Source organism: Cyprinus carpio, chromosome A15 (genome assembly GCF_018340385.1).
Source record: "Cyprinus carpio isolate SPL01 chromosome A15, ASM1834038v1, whole genome shotgun sequence".
NCBI classification, from domain to species: Eukaryota; Metazoa; Chordata; class Actinopteri; order Cypriniformes; family Cyprinidae; genus Cyprinus; species Cyprinus carpio.
Window position 1 is genome coordinate 24,346,527 of NC_056586.1, and position 9,682 is coordinate 24,356,208.

General features: G+C 39.0%; 1 pseudogene; it reads left to right on the top strand.

The window, feature by feature from the left end:
* The first annotated feature begins 1,588 nt into the window (after nt 1–1,588).
* LOC122147815 lies at nt 1,589–9,067 on the top strand (annotated as a pseudogene).
* The last annotated feature ends 615 nt before the right edge of the window (nt 9,068–9,682 follow it).

Consider the following 9,682-nt stretch of genomic DNA (forward strand, 5'->3'; position numbering starts at 1 on the left):
TTGGCATTTATATCAGATTGTTTCACGGAATTAACGAGGGGGAAAAATAAAACCAGTTACCCCAAAACTGTTATCTTTAATTATAAAGAACTTGTTTGATAAAAATAACCTGAGAGAACTTAGAAAGAATATATTGTAAAACATTTATTTTTTATATAAATTTAATGGAGGAGATGGACGTGATATGGCTGGCTCATTCAAATGTATAATATAAGATGTACAGTTTACTATATAATAATAATAAACATCGCCTGCAGGGCCTTGTTAACATGTATTAGGGGTTCAAGAGCGTAGTGCTTAAAATCTTTGCTGTAAGAGTTAGAAGTAGCAAGGATCAATAATAAAAAAAAAAATTTTTTTCTCCACTAACACGATCAAGCCGACATAAACGTGAAGTCGTAGCGGACTTCGAAACTTGTGACGGATGGGATAGTCCTCACACGTCTCCAAAACGTCACACAGGCTAGTCCCAACGGCCTGAAACGGGGGCGCTACAGCGATCAAAAGTTACAAATTCAATCAATAACTCCTAAACACCGTATTCGCAGGCTCAAGTTGCTCTGTCGCTGGAATTTTTGGAACAATCCACTTTTGCGAACTTCGTCCTAGGTTTTTCGCTTTTTTGTTTCCCCCTTCTTCTCTCCGATCGACCCAAACCAGTGAAGGAAGATTCTCTCGGCGCCCTGAATATCAATATCCACTCCTGTGATTAGTTAGTATATCGTCCAGCACGTGCGTTCAAGTTACAGGAATTGCCCGGTTTTCCAAACAAAAACCTGCCCAATTGCTTCTCAAAACTAGTTCCAATCGCGTTTCGTACCGGGCACTAAAAAATACACGTTTTTGGCAGGGTTTCCTTGGGAAATATTAACACTTTAGGGGCAAAATTATCCACCTTATTGGTCTTGGGGTCGCTTCAACCTGCGAACATGAAAAAAGAACAACAGACTACAGCTCTGTGTGGTTAGTAATGTCCACTCCACATGAACCCAGTGTTGCCAAGTATGCGGTTGTTTTTCATGTTCGCGGCGGTTGAGCGGCGACCCAATACAATAACCGTGATCTTGTCGCCCCTTAAATGGGAATTGTACCAAGGCAAACCCTGCCAAAAAACGTTATTATTTTAACCCCGGGATGCAATTTTCTCGCGGGAACCTCCTTAGGAACGGAGATTGGACTAGTTTTGGACTAGTTTTGAGAAGCAAACTGGGCAGGTTGTTTGTGCAAAACCCTGGCAACCCTGATCTGAACGCCATCGTTTGCTGGAGATATACTACTAATCCCCACAGGAGCGCCTTTCCACTGAGGAGATGCGCATTGGAACATCGCATTCGATTTTTTTGCACAGCCCTAAGTAGAGCTCAATCTGAGGTCACATGAAAAAAAAATGGCCCGCCGCAGCTTGCACATGGTGGCGCTATAAGAGGAGGGAAAAAAAAAAAAAACACATTAAAATGGCTGTAAACTACACAACCATCATCCGATCAACATGGACAATTTGGTATTCAGTGTCTTTGTCCAAAGTGCTACAGGTGTCATTAACAACATTTTACGGACTTAACGACAATTTGCGTATCTCAAAAAAAACATGGACGCCAGTTGGCCAATGGAGTTTGAGCACCTATTAGAAAAGGTTAACGAGGCCTTGATCGGAACGAAACTTAGTGGGGAACGTTTGAATCTTAAAGGTCTGTGAGGAAATTTGAAAAGAAATCAGACACGGGGGGGTGACTGAAATATGTTTCTGGCATTTTTCAAGCACGTAAATGATTGTAAATACTTTGACTCTAGAACCACTGCGTCAATCAATCTCGTTAAATAATTGAGAATATATTAACAAAAACTACTTTTGCGAACTAGGTCCTGGGCTTGTCACTCAATCTCTCGCGAAAAAAAAAAAAACACTGCGTACAATTCTCTGGAATCTCTAGGACAATAATTATCAACACAAATGTTGAACTTTACATGGGTACTATAAACAGCGTCGTTAGGAAAAAGGGGCGTGGCCAAATGCACCCAAAAGTCTATAAATCCTAAACGGAAACCTCAAAAGTAACAAAACTAGGTGAGCACATGCAAAAGTGATTCTTAACAAGCATGCAAGTTTAATTGAAACTGGACCACAGCTAGTGATATAACATTTATCATAACAATAAAAAACGTCATATTTCAATGGCAAATTAACAAAAATGCATTTTAAATCATTGATTTAGGAGGTTGCAGGCTGGCTAATAATATAAAACGTCTTTTTTCATATGTGCTTAAATGCCTTGAAGCGCTCAAACCCCCAGGATTATTAGAAAAGTTGTTTCTGCAAAAAATTTTTACTTTTCCCAAAAGTTATTACTCATATTTTTTTATTTTTACAATACAAAGGCCCTTTTTATTTCAGCTTCCCAAAACATGTTTACTTCAAAGCTTTAAAAAAACGCTTTTATAGCGAAGGACTTAGGTTATGTCTCTATACTTTCACCGTTCAGATATGTGAAACTTTGTGGCTTTAATGCGGTGAAAAAACCCACTGAAGGCGTGGGGGGACGTGGGCGCTCAGCAGGGAGCTTTTCCCTTTTTGGGGTCGGGTAGGTGTCTGTTTGTCCTCTGAAACCCTCTGAACCTGAAGCCCCAACCCCATCATCATGCGGACGCCACTGCTGCTCATGCAGGGGCTGTTTCCCGCTTCCGGCCAGAGGCGGCCAGCCCCCTGCTGGGGGGGCCGCATCACTGACAAGACCTTTTTTAAAAAATAAAAAAACCGTTCACTTAAATCAATCATTTAAATTTCAACAAGTTTAAAAAATTTTTACAAATTTTAAAAAATCACGTTTTGATTTTTTTGCAAGCTACATATTTTTTTATTTTTTTTAAATCTGTTAAGGGGTTTGCCGTTTTGATTTTTTTTTTTTAAATTTAGTCAGAGTTATTAACAACAATTAATTTTTTTGCACGTTTGCAATTTGTTTATTTTTTAATTCTTTTATTCACCCCATTTGGCACAGCTTTTTTAAATTTTTTATTATTTTTATTTTTTTAAATTTTTACTTTTTTTTTTTGTTTATTAAATAATTTTTTATTTGCAGTTTTGGTGTTTGTTTTTTTTTTGGAAGAGTTTGATATTTTTCATTAAAATTTTTTACTGCATGTTTCACATTTTTTTTTTTTATTAATTTATTTTTTTTTTAGTAGAATGTTTTTTTTTTTTATTATTTTTTTTTTGGTTTTTTTTAAATTTATTTTTTTTATTATTGTTTGCGATTTTTTTAAAAACTTAATTAGGCTATGTGGCAAGTTTTTTTCATTTGTTTTTTTATTTTTTTTTATTAATGTTTAATTTCTATTTTGTTTGAGTTTAAATTTAAATTTTTTTCATTTGCACAGTTGTTTTTTTTATCTTTATTATTGTAGCACGTTCCGCTTTTTTAAATAATTTTTTTATTTTCTTTTTTAGTTTATTACAATTAATTATTTCTATATTTTGCGAATTTGTTCATTTTTTTATTCATTAAATTTTGTGGCAGAGTATTTACATTTGTTTTTTTAATTTAATTGTATTAAATTTAATTTTAGATTTACATGCTTGCATATTTGTTTTTTTTATCATTTTTATTGTATAAGGTTTTCCTTTTTTAAAAAATTTTTTTGTAATTTTTATTATTTTTTTTTTATTAAAGGTCTGTAGAGGGTTTTTTTGCATTCATGTTTTCGTTATTTTTCAGTTTTTATATTTTATGTTTTATTTTTATCCCTTTTTTGGCAGAGGGGTGTTCCAGCCGTGCATTTAGTAAAGAAAAGAAAACGCGTCGGTCGCAGCCGGGGGCCCCCGGGCGCATCACAGTAAAACGCCTGGCTCCGCTGCTTCGGGTTTCCCCCGTTCCTCCTCGCAACAGGCGGCGCCTGGCCCCGCCGGGCTGGTTCAGCTGGCAGCGCCACCGCCACCCCGAACAACACCAAACTGCCCCTGCACTCCCCGAACTGGACTTCAGGTCCGGAACCAGGACGAGGAGGCTCAACCGGCTGATCGCCGATTCAGCAAGCACGAACAGCGCGAGTACGACGACAAGCGCGCAGAGATCCACACGGCCAAGGACTTCATCTTCTCCATGCTCGGTGAGGAAGAGCTCTGCTCCGACACAAAGCAGCACATGCATGCCATGCATCTGAAAGGGAAGTGCGCTTTTGCGCATTTAGTGCGTTTTTGCGCGTTCAGTGCGTCTGTTTGTCTTTGTCAAGCGCTTCGGTCTGGGTGTGTTTTGCAGCTTCAACACCCTCAACTGGGTTTGCACTGTTATTCAGATGTTTATGTGCATGAGCTGACAAGTCAGGTAATCTGCTTGCTGTTAAAGCAACAAAAATTATATTCTGCCATTATTTACTGCCATCATTTACTCATGGCTGTATGACTTTCTGTAATCACTGGAAAACAGGGAAATGAACAATTTCCAAGCCTCTCTGTATCCATTCAGTGAAAGTGGAAGGTCAGTAAGCTCCAGAAAGAGCAAAAATGCACTTTTGAAGCCATAAAATGAAACATTTTCAACTTAAAGCTATACATTTTCTCCTTAAATGGCATGTACTGCTTCATTTGATTATCGGAAGGAAAAACAAGGCAAGACGTTACGAGAAAAAGCAAATATGAAAAGTAAAATAAAGAAATAGAATTAAATGAAAATTATTTCAAATATGATAAATGATTAAAAACGTAAACAAAATCACAAACATGCAAATAAATAATTAGATTAATAATTAAACAAACGGCCAAACATGAATAACATATAAGCAAACCTGCAATAAATAAATGAATAAAATAAAAATAAAAATGTGAATGACCAAAAAAAAGATGCATAATAAAGTAAATAAAATAAAAATAAATGCACAAACCCGGCCAAAATATGAACACATTAATAAAAAATAAAATAAATAAATAAACAAGCTTTAACTGCAAATAAAAACAAAATGTTGTTTTTGAAACCTCTGATTGTATACTATAATATATATATATAAAAAGAATTAGGCCAAATTAGGCCTCTGACTGACCTGTTTCACTGATATATGACTTAAAAATATGCATCACATTAAGTTCAATATTGTTTATGTTAAAACTCTATCCAAATGCATGAAAAAGTTGTATGCAGTTCAAATACAGAAATCTTATATAAAATGGTTGTGAATATTGGTTGTTAAAATTAAAATGTGTAACCAGACCAGCAGGAATAAGTGGCACCAAATTAGTGGTGCCGTTAGAAAAGCATCACTGCATAAAAATAGCTCATAAAAGCTGCATTTATTCCTTAAAGAGTTAAATTCTCCGAGACGTGAACAGAAGCAGTGCACTGTGAAGCAGAAGATCTCAGCAGCAGAGATCTGTCCAGACGCATGAGTGTGTCGAGCCTCAGGGCGTGCACTGACTCTCTGTCTCACGCGTGTTTACTCAGCCATGAAGTCAAACACGCGTCTGCGCTGCACGGAGAACAGTTTGAGGACAGGATGAAATCAAAACTGACAGTGTTTACTGACAGTGACAGTCACATTATGAAAGTAAAATGGGTTGCGATCGCTGCTGGGTCATTCTGTGTCGAATCAAGCGAAGTTCAGAAACGTCCCCTGCTAAAATTTTTGAATCTATATGTATTTTTTTTTTTGGAAAGAAAAAAAATAATATGATGAAAGCCAAAGTATTAAATGCCATTGATTAATATTTACTGTAGAGGATGGTCAAAATGTTGATTTTCACCTGAGCTTTACAGCCAAATTACCAGAGGGTAAACATGACTATAGAAAGATTGCTGCATCATTATGTTATTTTTACACAGAGGTTGTTAGGTCTATAAATTTGTTGACGTTAGAAATCTTTGTGGCATTATATGCTAAAGGTAAAACGTGGTAACAAGCACTTTTCTTCCAAAAAAGCAGTCCCCCCCCTTCAACGTTTGCATGCCTGTAGCTCAAGAATTATTACAGATATCTAAATATCCTTTCAAATTTTAGTTCTTAACAAATTTTTCTTTTGGTGTCTTCATTTTTAAGGCCAAACATGATTCAGTTTCAGAGATCTGGGGATCTCACTGTGGCTCAGGGAGTCAATTGTTAAATTGTGCACGTTTTCAGTGGTCAAAAACCAAGTGTGTGTCACTTTGCACACAACTTATGCTTATTTCTTTTAAAAAAAGGAATGTCTGAAGAACAAATAATGTTGAAACTAGAAATGTGTCTTGTGTCCATCAGAACATGCCTATCCGAGTGGCAAAAAATTATTTTTGTGAAGTTTGCACGCCTCTAACTCAAGAAGTATGAAAGGTATCTCAATATAATTTCACATTAAACTTTACGTTTGCTATCCTCAGTTTTAGGTCCCTATATGGTTCAATCCTATAGAAATGGGGATCTCAGTGCAACTCCATGTGCAAATTGTCGTTTTGATCCCCTTCTACAAAATAGTGGATCACTCCGTAAAAATACATCCATGATATTTAATATTTTGGATTTCATCTTTATTTATGTATTTCTGTCACCAGAAAAAATGATCAAAATCAACATTTTTAGCCGGGGACCTCTGGTAGAGTCGACACAGAATGACCCTGTAGCATGCTGAGCTTGATTATACTTACACTACTTAACACTAAATATGATAAAATTCTCAATTGTGGGCCTGAAGGTGTATTTCTGCATGTTGAACTCACTGTGGCCTCAGATGTGAAAGGCACACACACACTAATCACTAAGTTGTTTTGATTTTTCTGAGCGTCTCTGGAGGTTCTTCTGCTGCTGACGGGAGATTTTAATACCCCTGAGTCACTGGCTGGCACATGTACACTTCATCATGAGCTTGAGCTCCGGTGTGACTGGGGATTATTTTCTTCAGGAGTCTGTGGGCTGTTTGTCTGGTCTGGAATGTTCTTGTGTTTGTGTAGGAATAGTTTTATAGACTCTATTGCATGTGCTCTGTTGCTCTTCTGGTTATTGATTAAGCTTTGTGCCAATTGCTTTATTATGAAATTTTGTTCTGTGAAGCAACACACTTTGTTCCCTTAGATTAGCGATTTTTGTAATATACTTTTCACATTGTTAATGAGAACTGATGTGTAATAAATGATACTAAAGTAGGCTTTTTAAGAGGGTTTCATGGATTCAACCCTTTAAAAAACTATATATAATTAGATATATAAATACTCAATAATTTGAGTATTCTGATCATAATGGGATGTGTTTGTAACTGTGTACGCTACAACTTGACGTCAACAAAGACATGAATGTTTCGTTTTCTTTTATTGTTATAAACTAAAATATTAGTTGGATTGATTTTATGCAAGCTCTTTAAATTCATTAATTATTTAAAATGCAAAAATGTGTAAGGCAACACCCAAGCCTTTCTTGATTAACGTTCTTAGATAGAATTCCAATAAAATGAAAAGATGTCATGAAAGACTTCATTTTTTGGTAAAATATATTCCCTTTTACAAGGAAATATAGTCTGTTTTATCTACTTTGTAGAAGTACACAAAATCTGTCCTTCTCTAATGATGTAATTTCCTGTTTTCAGGCATGGTGCAGAAGTTGGACCAGAAGCTTCCGGTTGCCAACGAGTATCTGCTTGTCCGGGGTCCGGGAAGGCGTGATAGACATGGATCTGGACGAGTTGACGGTTGCACGCCGGGAGCTGATTACGACATGTGACTTCACGTTACTGGTTCCTCGCGCTCAAACTCCACGATCGAACCAGCCGGTCACGCTAGACATGCGTCACGGCGCTCTGCCACTCCTGGCTCAGCCTGCGTCTGTTCGACGAGGGAACCATCAACAAGTGGAAGGACTGTTGCACGGTTGTAGACCATGTTAACGGCGCCACCAATTACTTTTTCTCACCCACGCTGGTGGCCGACTGGTTCTACGAATCCATTAGCATGGTTCTGGCGGAGATTCAGAAGAAGCCGCAGCGCGGCGTCCCGCGGGTTGAGAAGGTTGAGCGCAATGCAACCGTCATCTCCATCATTTTGGGCGCGGAGGCAGTCGGATGCTGTACGATGTGGTTCCAGTAGTCTCATTCAAAGGCTGGCCAGCAGTCGCCCAAAGCTGGCTAATGGAGAACCATTTTGGGACGGGAAAATCACGGAGGAGGAAGTGATTAGCGGTTTTATTTGCTGCCTGCGTCGCTTCTCTACAGGCCAGAAGGAAAACGAATGGCGCTTGTCGTTTGCGCGAGCGAGGTCCAGCTGAAGAAGTGCATCTCTGCAAGTCTCATGCAGGCGTCCAGGCTTGTAAAGCTCTGATTATTAAGCTTCTCTCTCGACCAAAGCCATCAGTCCGTATCACCTGCGCTCACTCATGCTTTGGGCCTGCCGACCGCCTGCCACATACATACTTGGCACAGGAAGATTACGGCACACTTTTTGCTCGGGTTGATCGATGACTTGCAGCACTGCTTGGTGAATAAGACCTGTCCGAATACTTTATCCCACATGCAACATGCAGAGCATCTCAGCGACGATGCGGCCATGCTGCATGCACGCAAGTTGTCGTCCGTTGTTCGGACCCAGCGAACACTTGCGGAGCGCGATCGAACACGCAAAAGCGCGCTCACGACTCACGCTTGAGCTCCAGTGGCGGGAGGAAGCTCAAATCTGTCATCTCCACTATCCGACACCGAGCCGATCAAAGCCACGCCTATTGATCTAAGAAACTCCAGCAGCTGGTCACAGAGAATCCTGGGAAGTCCATCTCAGTCTTCATCAACCCAGACGACGTCACGCGACCTCACTTTCGCATTGATGACAAATTCTTTTGAAGCCACGCCTATTGATCTGACTGGGAACAAGCTCATTTTTGCATCAATGATACATTTTTCTGAAGCCACGCCCACTGATCTGATTGGGTGCTGGCTGCAGACAACCTCATGCAACCTTAATTTTGCATTGATAATTTTTTTTTCTCAAACAACGCTCCTTGATTTGATTGAGTGCTTACTGGGGATGAGCTCACTTTTGCATTGATGACATTCTTTTGAAGCCACACCCCTGATCTGATTGGGTGCTTACTGCAGATGGTGTCACATGACCTCACATTTGCATCAATGATAAAGTCTAAACAAACCATCACCATTGATCTGATTGGGAGCTGACGACCTCAGTATAGCATTAATGATCAATTCTTCTCAAGCCACGCCCCTAATCTGATTGGGCGCTGACTGCAGAAGACCTCACTTTCACATTGATGACACATTCTTTCTGAAGCCACGCCCCTGATATGATTGGGCGCTGTTTTATTTTGTTTTTTCTTTCTGTTTTTAATGAGTCCCAGAAGCAGGAAGACGTGTGTTTTGCACAGCGCCAGAGATGTTAAACACTTCAGGCTCTGAATATGATGTTAAAAATGGACATGATCCTGTTTCACTGCTGCCAGTTTGAAGTCGTGTTCACATATCTGTTCCTCCCCATTATGGACGCCCAGCTTTTACGGGAAGGATAGAGAGAGAGCAGGAGATTTATGGAAGGATGTGGGGGGAGGACGGTCTGTGCGTGGCTCGTGTGGAAAACAGGAAACCCATAACTCCACTCAGAAGTGCAATTAGACAAAATGTGTTTATATGCTTTACTTGTAAGTAACTGTAACATGATACTGTAAACACGCTATTTTAGACACCATCGTCTCACAGTCACACTCACAGAAGAACTTTATTCTCTCAAAAACTGCA